Here is a 14971-nt window from a genome sequence, read left to right as displayed (position 1 = left end):
GGATATTTTCTTTTTTTAAAAGGTTTTCTTTGTGCACCATTTCCACTTTATAGGAGGACTATCATGGTGCCTGCTGAGACTAAGACATTGCAGGGTTTGAGTTTTCCTCAAAGTATAGATAGAAATCACTGACCCATCCTGACACGTTTTCCATTGTGCTTCCACACCAATTTATTATTTTTCCCCTACCCTTTTATAGTTCCTGAATAAATCACTTGAAATTTTGATTTTCATTGTTAGCCACCCGGTCTTTGATCTTCATCACCTATGTGGCAGTACTGTGAAGTCCAACGGCGGCTGCCCTGGATTTAGGATGCCACACAGCATCTAATTCAATAACGACGCGGACACCGGGTAGCAGGCACAAACGTCTCTATTCAGTACCCACTTTCAACTCCCCTTTTTTCTGTGCTTCCACCATGTCACTTCCCACCCCTCACCCTAGGTCTCCATCTGCAGTGATCATGGAACCCTTCTTTCCTGTAATGACCACAGAGTACTTATGAAACATAGCAGTGTGTTTGTTTGTTCTGGGCTGTTTCCCAACTACCACATCTCCAGGTGTCAGTGGGGAGTCCTTAGCTGTCCTCCGGGTATTGGCATAATGTTTCATCTCTCCTTAGCAGCCAAGTTCTCTGCTCTCAGGACATCGTCTTGCACATATTTCTCAGATTCCACATTGTATTGTGGCAGCCGAGTGTGAATGCTGCAATCAAACATTACCTCTGCAGGGCATTTCCCTGTGGGTGAGCTCCAGTAATCTCACAATAATTGATGTAGCACCTGTTCATAAGACTGTTCTGCTGTTCTGTCAAATGAGATACGTGTAGTGCTCCCTTTGAGTTGGCCATAAAGCGTTCAACCGTCCTCTTGGCCTGGGGCCATAGCAGAGTTATCTTTCTATGACTGAACCCCATATATTCAATGAATGTCTTGAAGTCTTGACTTGTGAATGGGGGTCCATTGTCCGACTTTACCTGTCTCGGAATGCCATATGTTGTGAATATATTCGATCCAGTACTGGAATGACGTGGTGGGTTGCCATGGAATTCACCATCTGTGCTTTGGGGACCGGTGAGTATTCATCCACCACTGCTAGCACATATTTCCCCCCTCAATCGTTCCAAAGAAATTGACAGCCACTTCCTTCATCACCCTGTTTGGACGATCAATCATTCTTAGTGGGTCGGGGTGCCTTGTGGGTGTGATCAAGCAAACTATTGGGACACTGTTTCAGTAGGTCTTCTACCATCGAGTCTAGTTGTGTGAACCAGACCTTCTGCCTCAACATTCTTTTGGTTGACACAATTCCCTGATGCCATTCATGTGCCAATTAAACCACCTGCCTTCTCAGTGTTTTAGGCACCACTATCGTATTACCCTTAAGCAGTAACCCTTCATCTGACATGGCTAGTTCTTCCTTCACTTGCAAGAGGCTGTCCACATGCTCTCCACTTCCTCAGACTCAAGCTGGCCCCTTTCCTTTACCCTCCTCCACTTCCCTGACTGGAGACCTTCTATTATGATCTGAATGGCTGTGTGACTGTCCGCCTCCTGTGTCAGCCTCACTGGAACCACTCATTGCAGAATTGTTTGTTGGACCAGGTATCTGATGGACTGATCAGCCACAGATGGTTCCGTCACGTTCTCTAATCTTGGATGACGGGATAGGAAATCAGCCGGATTGTCCTCCTTCCCTGGCTGATGAATGATGTTAAATGCGTAGTCTTGCAACCGCAGGCTCCAACGAGCAATGCGAGGAGGCATTTTTGCCTGGAGGTTCCCAAACAGAAACAACAGGGCCTGGTGATCTGGGCCTATCGTAAAAGGTTCCCATAGAGAAATAAATGAACATGTTCACAGACCAAGACAGCAACCAAGCTTCCTTTTTCCGGCCTGTGAATATGCTTGTTCAGTTTTCGACAGACTACTGCTGGCATATGAAACAATATGTCTCTGCTGGAAGTTGTCTGGCACCTATTGGGCCAAAATGGTGCCCAGTCCTATGGGGTTGCATCTACAGTCAGCTCAATCTCTCTTTCTGCGTCAAAATAGGCCATATTGTCAGCCTCTGCTATAAATGCATTCTGACAAGCTGTCGACTACTGAAATGGTACTTGCTGCTTTCGGAGAGTTCTCAATGGCTCACTGATGGTAGCAAAATCCTAGATATTCCTCATGCAATACCTTGCCCAGCCCTAGAAAAGAGCAAAGCTCCGAAATATGTGTTGGGGGAGGCATTTATTAAGTGCAGCAACCTTCTCAGCGTCTGGAGTCATTCCTTTCTCTGAGAATATGTGCCCAAAGAAATTGAGAGTACCCTTCTGAAACTCATTTTTGTCCCGGTTTAAAGTGAGATTGTCTGCTTCCAATGTCATGCACACTCTTCAGAGGCTGTCATCATGTTTTTCTACAGTTGTACCAAACACTAGAATGTCATCACTGTAGTTGATGGAATTTGAAATGTGCTTAATGACATTGTGTATATCTGTCTGGACTAATTCTGCCAACAATGAAACCCCAAAGGCAGCCATTCTTACCTATATAACCCAAGATGTGTCACAAACGTGGTAATTTCGTAACATGGACATTTCCCCCCTGGTCAGATTACTCATTCATTGAATTTAGCATAAATATACTTATTCTGTGCAAAAAGAGTATAACAAATCAAACTGGATTGTGTCCAGAAATATGAAGAGGATCAACCCAGAGTCAATGAAGGAGTGGATACCTCCCATCACCCAGACAAATATGTCGTCTTTGGTGAATGTGGATGGTATGACCGACTCCCTCCTCGATGCCCTTTCTAAAGCTATTGATACACTAGCACGTTTTTTAAAAACAGGTAGGTTACTAACCATTTCCAAAATATTTGCTTCTCGGATGACCTTAAATTGTTAAGAGTGGCTAAAAGAAAAAAAAGAGGAAGACAATAGGATATCTTACCAAGGGGCATCCAGGAAATTTAAACTGGCCATTATATAAGCAAAAAAAGAGTCTTGTGAGGTGCATATACAGAACATCCAATATGACTCCAAAGACATTTTTGCTATCCACTTCATCTGCAAAGATGAGTAGTGGTGCACACACATTCAAAAGGCCATGGTAACTAAAACAGAAAAGATTAGAAATGTTATTAAACAAACTTTAACCATACAGCCCACCGAATTCCCATAAGGGCATGTTGAATAGAAATCCCCTTTAATGCAGACCATTCCAAAGTTCAATTTCAGGAGTATTATGGAAGATGAACTTCGTACTATCTATGTCAAACTTAAATCATCCACTTGCAAAGGGACTTGTTCCCAGCCACAGCCATCAAGGCCTGTTGTGGGCTCTTGATCAGTTCCATTACTGAAATTGTGAATGCATCCTTCAAAGAAGGAAGGGCCCCTACATTGGATTCCTGGATTACCCCTCTGCTAAAAGAAAACAGTTTAGGACCCCAAAACTGCCACTAACTATTGGCCTATTTATAACTCGTCCTTCATTTTGAAGATAATGGACAGAGCAGCCGACAAACAACTTTTGAGCCACATAAAAGACCATCCTATTCTTATTTGTGGCCAGTTAGGCTTTAGACCAGGTTCCAGTACTGAATCAGCACTATTGGAACAGAAGTCCAATATGATGGCTAATATCAAGGATGGGACAACAATGCTGCTGATGTCCATGGACTTATCAGCCGCTTTTGATATAGTGGACCACCCCCTCCTCTTGACTAGATTACAGGAGGTACAGGAGGTGGCTAATTTTAGTGACCAAGTGAGGGATTGGATGCAGTCCTTCCTAGGTAACTGGACTATGCAGGTTTGAATAAAGCAAGCGGAAGCTGACCCAGTCCTACTTAGCTATGGTGCCCCTCTAGGGGCCTCGCTATCCCCTGTTTTATATAATATCTTTGTGGTACCACTGTTTCAAATGCTAGAGGAGAAAGAGATCTGCTTTTCATATTATGCAGACAATTCTCAATGCCTCATTCCTCTATCAGGCATTTATGAGAAATATTACATAGCAGTATCTGAAATCTATGATATAATACACGAGTGGATGGACATGAGTGGTCTGGCACTGAACGATGATAAAACCAAACTCATGATTGTTGGTTCAAGACCCAGACTTCTTAAACTCGATGCGGATTATGAGTCCTTCCGCATTGCGAATCATGATATTCCCACAAAAGGGAAAATAAAAATACTGGGAGTGATCTTTGATCAAACACTAAGTATGTCAGTTCAGGTCAACAGTCTTGTTTCAGCATTGGCTTATTATGTACGGCTTCTCTCACATGTTCGCCCATTTCTCTCCCAAAAGGTATGTGAAACGATTGCCTGAGCCATCATCTCATCGAAAATTGATTACTGTGGCTACCTCCTAGTAGGGGTGGGAAAAACAGAACTCGCTAAACTTCAAGTAGTACAAAACAGCACCATAAGGGCAATTATTGAGATGCAGAAGTATGCATATGTGTTGGAGGTGTGCAGAAATCTCCACTGGCTACCCATTGCCTTCAGGATAGACTTCAGGCTTTTTACCATTACCTACAAATCCCTGACAGGGCTCTTCCCTGTCTACATAGCCTGCAGACATAAAAACAAACCAGTAGTATGCTCCCTTCACTCAAACAGTGCGAAACCGTTGCCAATACTGAAAGTCTCACTCGAACTGTCAAAAAAGGGGGCATTTTGGATGGCTGCACCTGCAAAGTGGAATGCTCTGCCACTTGAGTTAATAAACTGCCCGTCTCTGGAGGGTTTTAAGAAACAGCTTAAAACATATCTTTTAGATAATTTGTGGTGGTAAGCACCCTCTGCCTCACTCTCTAACCTCTCTATCCTTCTGCTTTTGGTGCCTGTATGCCCTCGGGCCACTTTGGTTGTGCCTCACAAATAAGGTAAAGTAAAGTAAAGTAATATAAAGACTCTCTGCGCTCAGTACCAGGTGGTGATAGCCCTTGTTCAAGTCTAGCTTGGAAAACAACTTGGCACTATTTAAGAGGTGTACCATGTCTGTGATGCGATGGGTCATATGCCATTCCCTTTTGATAGCCTTAGGTAGTCTTATGTCCACACAAAGCCAGGTAGCTTCAGAGCCTTTCTTTGGGATGGGCACAATGGGTGACACCCAAGGCCTGGTTCCCACCGCTGGTTCTATTTCTTGTTCCAGTAATTTGTGGAGTTCTTCCTCCACTTGCCATTCTAAATTGACAGAAATGCCCTTGTAGTGCTGTGCCACTTGCTGAACATCCTCATCAATATGAAGCTTGATCTGTCTGTTGAGTAGTTTTCCTATGCCTTTGAAGAGTGTTGCAAATAGCCGGTAAATGTTGTCGAAGATGTCAATGTATTTGTTGACCATTAACCTGTAGAAGACATGAATCAGACCTATGTCAACAGAGGTTCTAAAGCTTAGGACGCACCCACATTCCGTCAACGTGGAGATCACATGCACCGGAAGCCTCCTTCCTTGTGCCTTACATCGGCATCTTGCCTCAAATTTACCTGGACAATTCAACAGGGTATTGGGCCAATATGGGTATATATCCACTTCAGATGGGCAGAGTTGGGGTGCTTGTGCAAGATTCTGGTAGACATGCTCACTTATGATTTTCATTGTGGCACCTGTGTCTGTCAAGAACTTTGTCTGCAGCTAGTTCGCGTGCATGAGCAGCACTGGGCTCTGTTACATGGCCTGTTTGTTGTCTAAAGCGTATAGGTGTCTTTTCCTCCATTGCTCTCCCTCTGAGGAACTCACTTACATTTCTGATGGTGACTGTTCAGCCAAGTATCGTAAGTGGTGTCTCAATCATCTTTCTGGTCTTGATGACGAGACTCAGTATCTCCTCTGATCTCACAAGTTCTTGTCCCCTCTCTGACCTCTTCCATTTTTTCCATCTCTTCCATCCTTTGTCATCTCATGACTTGTGTTCCCGTCGACCTCCTGCTCTGCGTTTTCTGTGTATTTGAACTGCAATCTGGGAGAGCTCCCTAGCCATGGCTTACGCCTTCTGTCTGGGCCTGGTCATGCCGCCACCTTCATTGTCACCTTTCCCCAAACGTCTGGACATTCAACACACAGATTTGAAGTGGTTCTCCACCACACACACTGAGCACCTCTGTCCTATCTCCAGGCACGTGCTGTCATGGGGAAATGTGTACCCACATCTGTAGAAGAATGGCTCACTTTGGTTCCTTTGCACTCCCATCAGTTTATGCATTGTCTCCGGGTGCACTTGCAAGCCCTTAGTTTTTCCCATGGCTTCCACTTGTGATTCCACTGCTAGTTCTGCTCTCGCCAACATCAGTATCTCCTCTAGCATCCTGAATTCCTGCAGTACATTTCTCCTGAAATGTTGTGATTCACACCCTGGAATATGGGATCGCAAGGCCTATGTGGTTGAATAAATATTAAAGTGACAGTGCTTTGACTTGATGCATAGTCTCATCACAAAGGCATCCATAGTCTCACCTTTCTGCTGTTTGGTATTGTAAAAAAACATACCTCTAATAGTCCACATTTGGGTGTGGCATGAAATATGTGGCCAAAGCAGTTTGTAAACTTTGAATAGCATTGATGGAGCCAGCTGGCAGTTCATCTATAAAGTTTCTGGTGGCTGGACATGCCACCAGACTCAATAGCAACTGCTGTCTGTTGTTTTCCAAACGCCCGATGGCACTCACATACAGGTCAAAATCCCTGATCCACCTGGCCCACCTAGGCCCCATGTTAATGTGTGTTTTGCCTTGACGAGCCTAGATGTGTCCTGCGCCTATAATTGCATTAAGCCTCTGTGCGTTTGCATTGACTAGCCTAGTTGTGATCTAACGACAACTAGCATCTGCTAGGTATAGTACAGAAGTCCCGCCCCCCTTCATCTACACAGAATTAACACTTAGATGTTAGTATGACCTCAGCATAGTTTGACAATGATTTCTGCCTACTTGACTAAAGTAGCCCAGGCGGCACTACTTACCTGTGCCATCATAACCATTATGGACACTGCCATCATAACAAACCCTCCTAAGGATAGAAACCTGAGACTTAGGTCTAGATTGTCTCCTATCTATGAACCTTATAGAAACGTCCCTAACAACGCCAATAATCAAACTATTACCCGGTCTAAGAACCCCTCTTCCACACTAATGCAAACTACAAATACCACTGACCAAACTCCCCCCAAAAATCACACTTCCCGAGATACCCTTTTTCACAAAACTTTGCTAACTGCCAACCCTGACAGTACCCTAATGCTAACAAGGTCCCTCATAAACGCTAGATCAGTGGTAGCCCATGCAACTGAAATTGCAGACATCTTAAAAAATGACACTCTCGATTTACTGGCCATAACTGAGACTTGTCTACATGAGGCCACAGGACCAACTCCCATGTTAGCAGTACCTGACAATTACCAAATCATTAGAGTGGACCAGCCTAATGCCAGAGGTGGTGGCCTAGCCATTATCTTCAAAACAGCCCAACCTATTAGACTTGCCACCTCAGCTCCCTTCACATCCTGTGAAGTACTCACCGCCAACAACCGTACTCTAACTATCCACTTGATATATAGACTGTTAGGGAGAATTCTCTGTAAAGGCTAATTTCCCAAACCTAGTGAGTTCCCCAGCAGCTTTGCTGGATTTTTTGGGTTTATTTTTTTCTCCTGCTAAGAGTGAGACTCTTTTCCTCCCACTCTTAGACATGATTTGAGGTGTTCCTTTGACTTTGGATGTGTTTTATGGGCTATGGGGTCCTTTACCCCATAGGGCTTCATGTGTTTTTGGTATGTGGGTTACACAGCACCCTCCGTGTCGTAACCCAGGGGTGTCGTAGCGACCCCCAAACATAGACTCCGAACCCTGGGACTGACTACTGTCTCCCAGGGCATGTAAAGTCACCATTGGCTTTACTAGTCTCAAATTGTGAACAGAACCAGTACAAACCATCATATTGTGGACGTACTGGTCGGGGCAATTCGATTGCCCTGGGGTCTGTTGTTCGAGGGGGCACTGTCCAGTCCCCCCCGACCGAGGTTTGGCTGGTGGCAGTGGATACTACTTTTTATATTCAAATGCGAATATATTCCTATGGGATTTTCCCATTGTTCGAGGCTACCACTTTTTAATATAGCCTAGAATATACTGCCGGTTTATTAAATTAATATTAATTCACTGGTTGGTATTTTTTGCCGAAACTTGGTTCCAAAATGGCGTTTCTGTTTGCTTCTGTCACTCCAACCCAAGTCAAGCCCTTTGTTCCACTTTTTGGCAGGCTTCTCCACAGAAGCCTCCAAAAGTGGTGCCACTCTGTCTGGGTACCACAAGGGGCATGGGAGGGGGTTTAGGCTCCCTGGACTGAGTTGCTTCGGCAACTCAAGCCACACTCTTGTGTGATTGGCCCAAGTGGTGGGCCGCCCGGCTCACCACTTAGCATGTTCGATTGACAGCTAGGCTGAATGAATGGGGGTTTTCTGCATAAAAGCAGGGCTTTGGGGACTGGAACTTCAGAAGTCGCCACAGGACCTAAAGAATCCGAGGAGGGCGAAGCCGAGCCGACCTGCAACGACGACACCACCGGTGGAGCCCTGCGGAACCGTCTCACCACCTTTCCCGACGACAGAGGAGATCTCCAGCCCGGAGAGTCTTCTTCCTTTGACTGGTGGGGATAACCAGTTTGCCCGTCTTTTCACCTTCCTGGACCATCTCATGGCCGCCTTGCCTGTGCCAAGCACCCCGGCAACTGGAATACCACGGATCACCACTACCGCTAGGAACAGGGTGGTACCTTGTAACCGGGAAACTCTGCGGCTGGTTTCTTCCCTGGCAGCGCAATGACCTTCAGCTTTCCTCCACGTTGAGACCGCCTCTTCCTCTAGACAAAACACCAACTTGCACCCGCTGCCAGGAACAACTGCCCCCGCTGGAGCATTCTTCACACTTTCAGGTACTGTGTCCCTCCTGGCTTCCCTTGCGACAGATCGTTCGGGGTGACAGTAAATCCTCGACTTTCTAACTTGGGCTAGCCTGGGGCCTGTTAACTAACTTTTCCTGACTTGATTTCAATCTTTTGCGAACTTTCTACAAAGACTCTTTGGGCATAACCCCACTGTGTGATATTGGACACATTTTGCTTGCTCTCTCTAAGTGTGGGCCTGGCATTTGAACTTCCTTGTTCCCCAGTAGACTTTGCCTAACCTGCCTCACTGTGGTTCTTTGAAAAGTATTGAAATTTGTGTGCTTTCATAACTCTGCCCCCCCCCCTTTTTAATAACTTATTAGAGTGCCATCTTATGTTAAGCGCTCACCTCTGTCTGAAAATAAGTGGTGTTTCTCATTAAGACTTGTCTAATAAGTAATTAGGGTTGTATATATATAATAGTGACTGTGTGTTGAATTTATTTACCTCTCTTCGTGCTAGTGTCTTTAAATACATAATTTTATACTTTTACACCAAAGATCTGGACAGTGTTTGCTTGTGCTACTGTGTCTCTGTACCTATTGTGTATACTCTATATACTGCCTAACTCATCTTGAGAGAAGTCTGACTGCTCAGCCACAGCTACCAGCTAAATCTGGGTGGTACAGACTGCTACCAATTGGGTTTACTGCCAACCACCTGTAGTCCTAAATCTTTTGCAGTGGTCCCCAGGGAACTGCACAGGTTTCTGCCTAACATAGACCCCCCTGGGCCTCTAGGCACCTTCAAAGACGACCTAACCAGTCTTTTAGTTGACAACACCAAAGATCACTCTCAAACACTACTGTTGGGAGATTTAAATCTAGGCTTTAATGATACTGACAACAAACATGCTGAATCTATTGCAGCCTTACTACATGACCACGGTCTTATGCAAAAAGTCCTCTTACCAACGCATATCAAAGGAAGGACGCTTGACTGGGTATCCAAACTAAACTGCAACATCAACATCACCGATATTGTCCCACAATCTTGGACAGATCATCACTTAATACATTTCTCTGCCTCATTAGACCTCCTCAGCCCCAAGCCTAATAACATGGCACCGCCACTCCCTACCAGAAGTAAAAAGGATATTACTGCTGAAAAACGTATCCCTATTCTCCTCCCTGCCATCTCTGGAATGGAAAATAACAACCCTGACGCATTGGTAAATACCTTCAACAATGCTATGACTAAGGCACTGGACATGATTGCTCCTGTCAAACTGCGCAAAGCTAGGCAAGCAGCGCACCTGAATGCCTGGTTCACCCCCCAACTTAAATCCTTAAGATCACAAAAAAGGAAACTCCAGTCTATTTGGCGCCATTCCCCGTCTGAAAATAACTGAATTTGCAAAAATGTACAAAAAAGAAATAACCAAAGCCAAAAAGAACACCTTCAATGACAGGATTGAGAAAGCTAAATCCAACACTAAAGAATTATTCTCCATCCTCCGTGAACTAGAATCCCCGATCCAACCGGTAGACAATGCCCCAAAGGATAAAGCATGTTGTACTAACATACAAAATGCTCTATCGAATAAAATGTTGTCCTTAGAATGCAAAATTGCTCAAAAAAAGACTTATTACCACTCATTGACCAACAAACTAGTCATCCCTCAGTGACTTGGACAACCACACTCTTTAGATTCAAGACTATCTACATAACTGAAACAGAAAAAATAATACTCTCCCTCAAACCTTCTAACTGTAAAGGCGACATGTGTCCAGCACAGATAATAAAGGATGCAGCTAGAGACATAGCCCCTTTTATCTCCACGTTGATAAACTCCTCATTTAAAACGAATACAGTACCGACCAATCTTAAAGAATCTTGGGTTCTACCATTACTTAAAAAACAAACTCTGGATCCCACTATCCTTACCAATTACAGACCCATCACCACTGTGCCATTTCTACTTAAAATTTTAGATAGAGCTGCTTACATACAAATTCAAGACTATCTGGAAGCCAACCACCTACTTGGCTCACGACAATCGGGCTTCCGCCCTCTCCATGGCACTGAAACAGCTCTGCTAGACCTTAAGACACAAATGGAAGAATTAAAGGATAATGGAAAAATAGCTTTGCTACTCCTACTGGACTTGTTGGCAGCGTTCGACTTGGTGGACCATGTAGTGTTATGCAACCACCTCCAATCTGCCGCCAACTTCACCAAAGATGTTAAAGCTTGGGTCGAATCCTTCTTAGCTAACCGGACCATGAGAGTCTTTTCTACTTCAGCCTCTGCCGACCCTATCAAAATAAACTGCGGGGTCCCACAAGGTTCCTGCGTCTCCCCTACTATGTATAATATCTTCACCAAGCCTCTGTTTGACAAGTTGGATAGACTGGGTGTCAAATACACGAATTATGCAGATGACACACAGATCCTCATACCCCTTTCGGGCAACTTCGAGGTGGAATCAGCCTTGGTGAACAAAATGTACACCCTCTTTCAGGCAAGGATGGCATCCCATGGCCTCTGCCTGAATGACAAAAAAACGGATTTACTAATCTTAAGCTCTGAAGCCAATATCCAAACTGCACATCCCTTAACATTGATAACAACTTTATAAAGGTGATGTCTGTAGTTAAAACTTTAGGATTCTACTTGGACTCTTCTCTCACTCTCAAAAAGCAAGTCAATTCCCTCGCCTCATCCACAACGTACACTTGCAAACTCAGAGCTTCCAGACCATACCTCTTGAGAGCGAGCTGCACCACACTAGCCGATGCTCTTATCATGTCAAGATTAGATTACTGTAATGCCCTGTACTCAGGAGCCAACAAATATATTACAGACAAAATTCAAAGACTGCAGAATAACGCCCTGAGGGCAGCATTGAACATCCCTTACAGAGAGCATATTACTGAATTCAGGAAATAGGTTAACTGGCTGAAAATAATGGACAGAATTCTCCTCAAAACAGCATCACTCACCTCCAAATGCCTGAATAACCTAGCACTTTCATACCTAATGGATAAAATTACTAGGAGAACAGCTACCCGCCCTACGAGATCTGCCAACTCATTTATGTTGGAGATTCCTAGGTTCAAATGCTCGACAGCAGGAGGAACCAGTTTCCCTTTTAAAGCTGCACAATGTTGGAACAAATTACCAGTTGACCTCAGACTAGAACAACCCTACCCTAAATTTAGACATAAGATACTCAATTGGCTACACAGCAATGACATCTAACTGACGAACTACACTTCTACCTCTCCAGCCCCTACACGACCCTTGGTTTCCACCAAACTGCATGGCACTTTGGTTAACTGTGCACGCATGGTCGTCTGCTCTGTCATATTTGTATGCACCATGGATATACGATAACGTAGACATGTAAGGATGTATATAGATATGTGTTATGTATGTGTGCATACACTGATACTCATGATAATGCTTCTTTGACTTACCAAGACCATTGCTTTGTATTTAATGTATCTTGTACCTTGTATTTTGTTCCTATTGCAATCACTGCTCTATGTATTGCTATCTTTGCACTGTAACTAAGTTTTAAGATTTCTTGTTTCTGTTGCGCCCGTCTACCCAAGGGCTTGGTGCACATTACCAAACAAATAAACAAACAAACAAACAAACCAACATCAAACACCCCAGGCAACTGCACTGCCAAGGATTCCTAGACCCGCTGTTGTACTTGCACCTGCAGTGTGACAGGGACAGTGGCTGGAATTTCCTGATCACATATTGTTCTAGCAAATAATCTCACTCTTGGTAGATGTCACTGGGATGATCAATCAAAAATGGTGGCTGATGAAGCGGATAACGTGGTGCTTTTTGGAAGAATGGAAGATGTGCGATATCAATGCAACTGGACCCTGAGTAGGGTATTATTCAGTGCACTTGTGCCAGCCAATCGATCTGCCAGACAATTCCTTGTCCACCACGCTCACCTTATGGGCCAGGGAGCTGGTGCACCCTCCGAAATGGTAGCCGCTGAGTCATCCTCTTGAGACGTGAAGCCTAACGGTGACTGCCCTGGACTCAGGGCGCCACACGGCATCTAATTCAATAACGAAGCAGACACCGGGTAGCAGGCACAACATTCTTTAATCAGTACTCGATTTCAACTCCACGTTTTCCTGTGTTTCTGCCAATTCACTTCTCACCCCTCTCCCTAGGTCCCGCCCAAACCCATGACTACAATTCCCATCTCTCCCCTATGCAACAAGTACAAACGTACACATATAACCCTAGATGTTTGCAGCTAGCTTTTCATTAATATTACCACATAACATAGGAATGTGCTGGTTGTTTTTCTTAAATGTGAATGACATGTATAAGGCATGTTGCAATCAGACACCAGAAGGAGTGATGGAAGTGCATTTCAGAATGTTCCGTACCCTGACATGTCTACAGAAGGATGTGTCTGTTGCTGCCCTATGTGCATGTGGTTTACATGCTCAATAGAACGGAACAGTGCTCCGGCAAAAGACATCTTCCCAGTGCCCTGTTCTGTCCACTAGGCCTAGAGGCTAACACAGGTCATTCCCAGATGCCGGGCTTCAATGGGCAGACCTGCTTTCAGAAGACTCTGCCCAGAGTACTTCCTGATCTTCTGAAAGCAGTCGTCTCATTGATGCGTAAGTGCGTGTGTGTCAACCCCCAGGCCAAGGGAACAGCCAGACCACTGCCAGCCAGATGTTTTAAAACAGTGCTACCTGCAAGCACCAGATTAACCTGCGGTTTTCACAAGAGAACGAATGCAGACACATGCAGCGCTGTGCCTGTCCAAACTGGTATATATGTCATAAAATGTACAGATATCTCTTTGCTAGGGTGAGTATTGTGAGTAAGCAAAACAGCAGAGTCTAATTTCCATTATGTTCCCATAATACTCTTTGCTTTTATGCACATTGCCAGGATGGGGTTCTATGAAGAGATAGGGCCTCATTACGAGGTGGGCGGTAAGGGAATCCCGGCACCGGTAAGGGCACCAGTGCCGGTAATCCCTTACCACCCTATTACCAGTTCCCTTTGCGGGTCCTCCCTTAATGCCTGGTTTTTCCAGGCGTTAAGGACGGGACCTGCAAAGGGACTCTGGAGCTAATAACAGTACCCCAATTTGCGGTACCGTTATTAGCACCTTCCCCATTCCCATTGAGCCCTATGAGGGCTCAAATGGGAATGGGGAAGGGCCCTGGTGAATGGGGAATTACCGGTCCCGCCAACCTTGGAATGGACCTGTAATTGCTCCATTCACCAGGGCGGAGTTGGTAGGGTTTTGGAGGAAGCCATGGAGCTAATAGCTTCATGGCTACCTCCAACCTCGTAATGAGGCCCATAGTGTTTTGCATCTGGCTTGGTTCCATGCCCCTCGGCACCGCTCCCTGCCCGAACAGCCCTGTCCCACCGAGGAGGAGAGGATGCCCTGGTAAACATAATACTGTGCACTATGGGCCTCATCACGAGTTTGGCGGTAGCCCTTAAATGCGGCTGTAGCGCTATTACCAGTGCATTTAAGGGTCCGCCAAATCATGGATTTGGCTGATTTCCCGCCAGCTCTGAGCTGGGGGGAAATCCGCTGAAAATGTGCCGATTTTCGGTGCGTTTACCGCCGGCGGGAAGTCCACGGTCGGTAAGAGCGCGACAATTCCCCATTGAGCCCCATGGGGAATTCCCGAATGGGCTCAATGGGGAATGGGCAATACCCGTTCTACCAAACCTGTCATCCGGCGCTAATAGCGCCGGTGGGTTTAGCGGTAGGGCTATTAACGCCAGCGCGATTAGCGCCAGCGTTACCACCCAACTCATGATGAGGCCCATAGACTTCAAATGAAGTAATAACATTCGATAGAACCGATAATACAATTTTAATGTTGCACTGTAACGTTTATAAAACATTTTATTTGTAATAATGCAATCGGTAGAACTTGATGTTTTCCTTCACTACCCGCGGCTGTCAAGTACACTTTGTTGGATGTGATGCTATTTCGTCCGCATCTCTGCATAAACATTTTTACGTCATGATATTGAAAAGAAACAGGTGCTG

This window comes from Ambystoma mexicanum, chromosome 7p (assembly GCF_040938575.1).
Source record: "Ambystoma mexicanum isolate Mex_15411 chromosome 7p, UKY_AmexF1_1, whole genome shotgun sequence".
Classification (NCBI taxonomy): Eukaryota; Metazoa; Chordata; class Amphibia; order Caudata; family Ambystomatidae; genus Ambystoma; species Ambystoma mexicanum.
The sequence above is the reverse complement of the archived record's forward strand: the minus strand, read 5'-3'. Positions refer to the sequence as shown.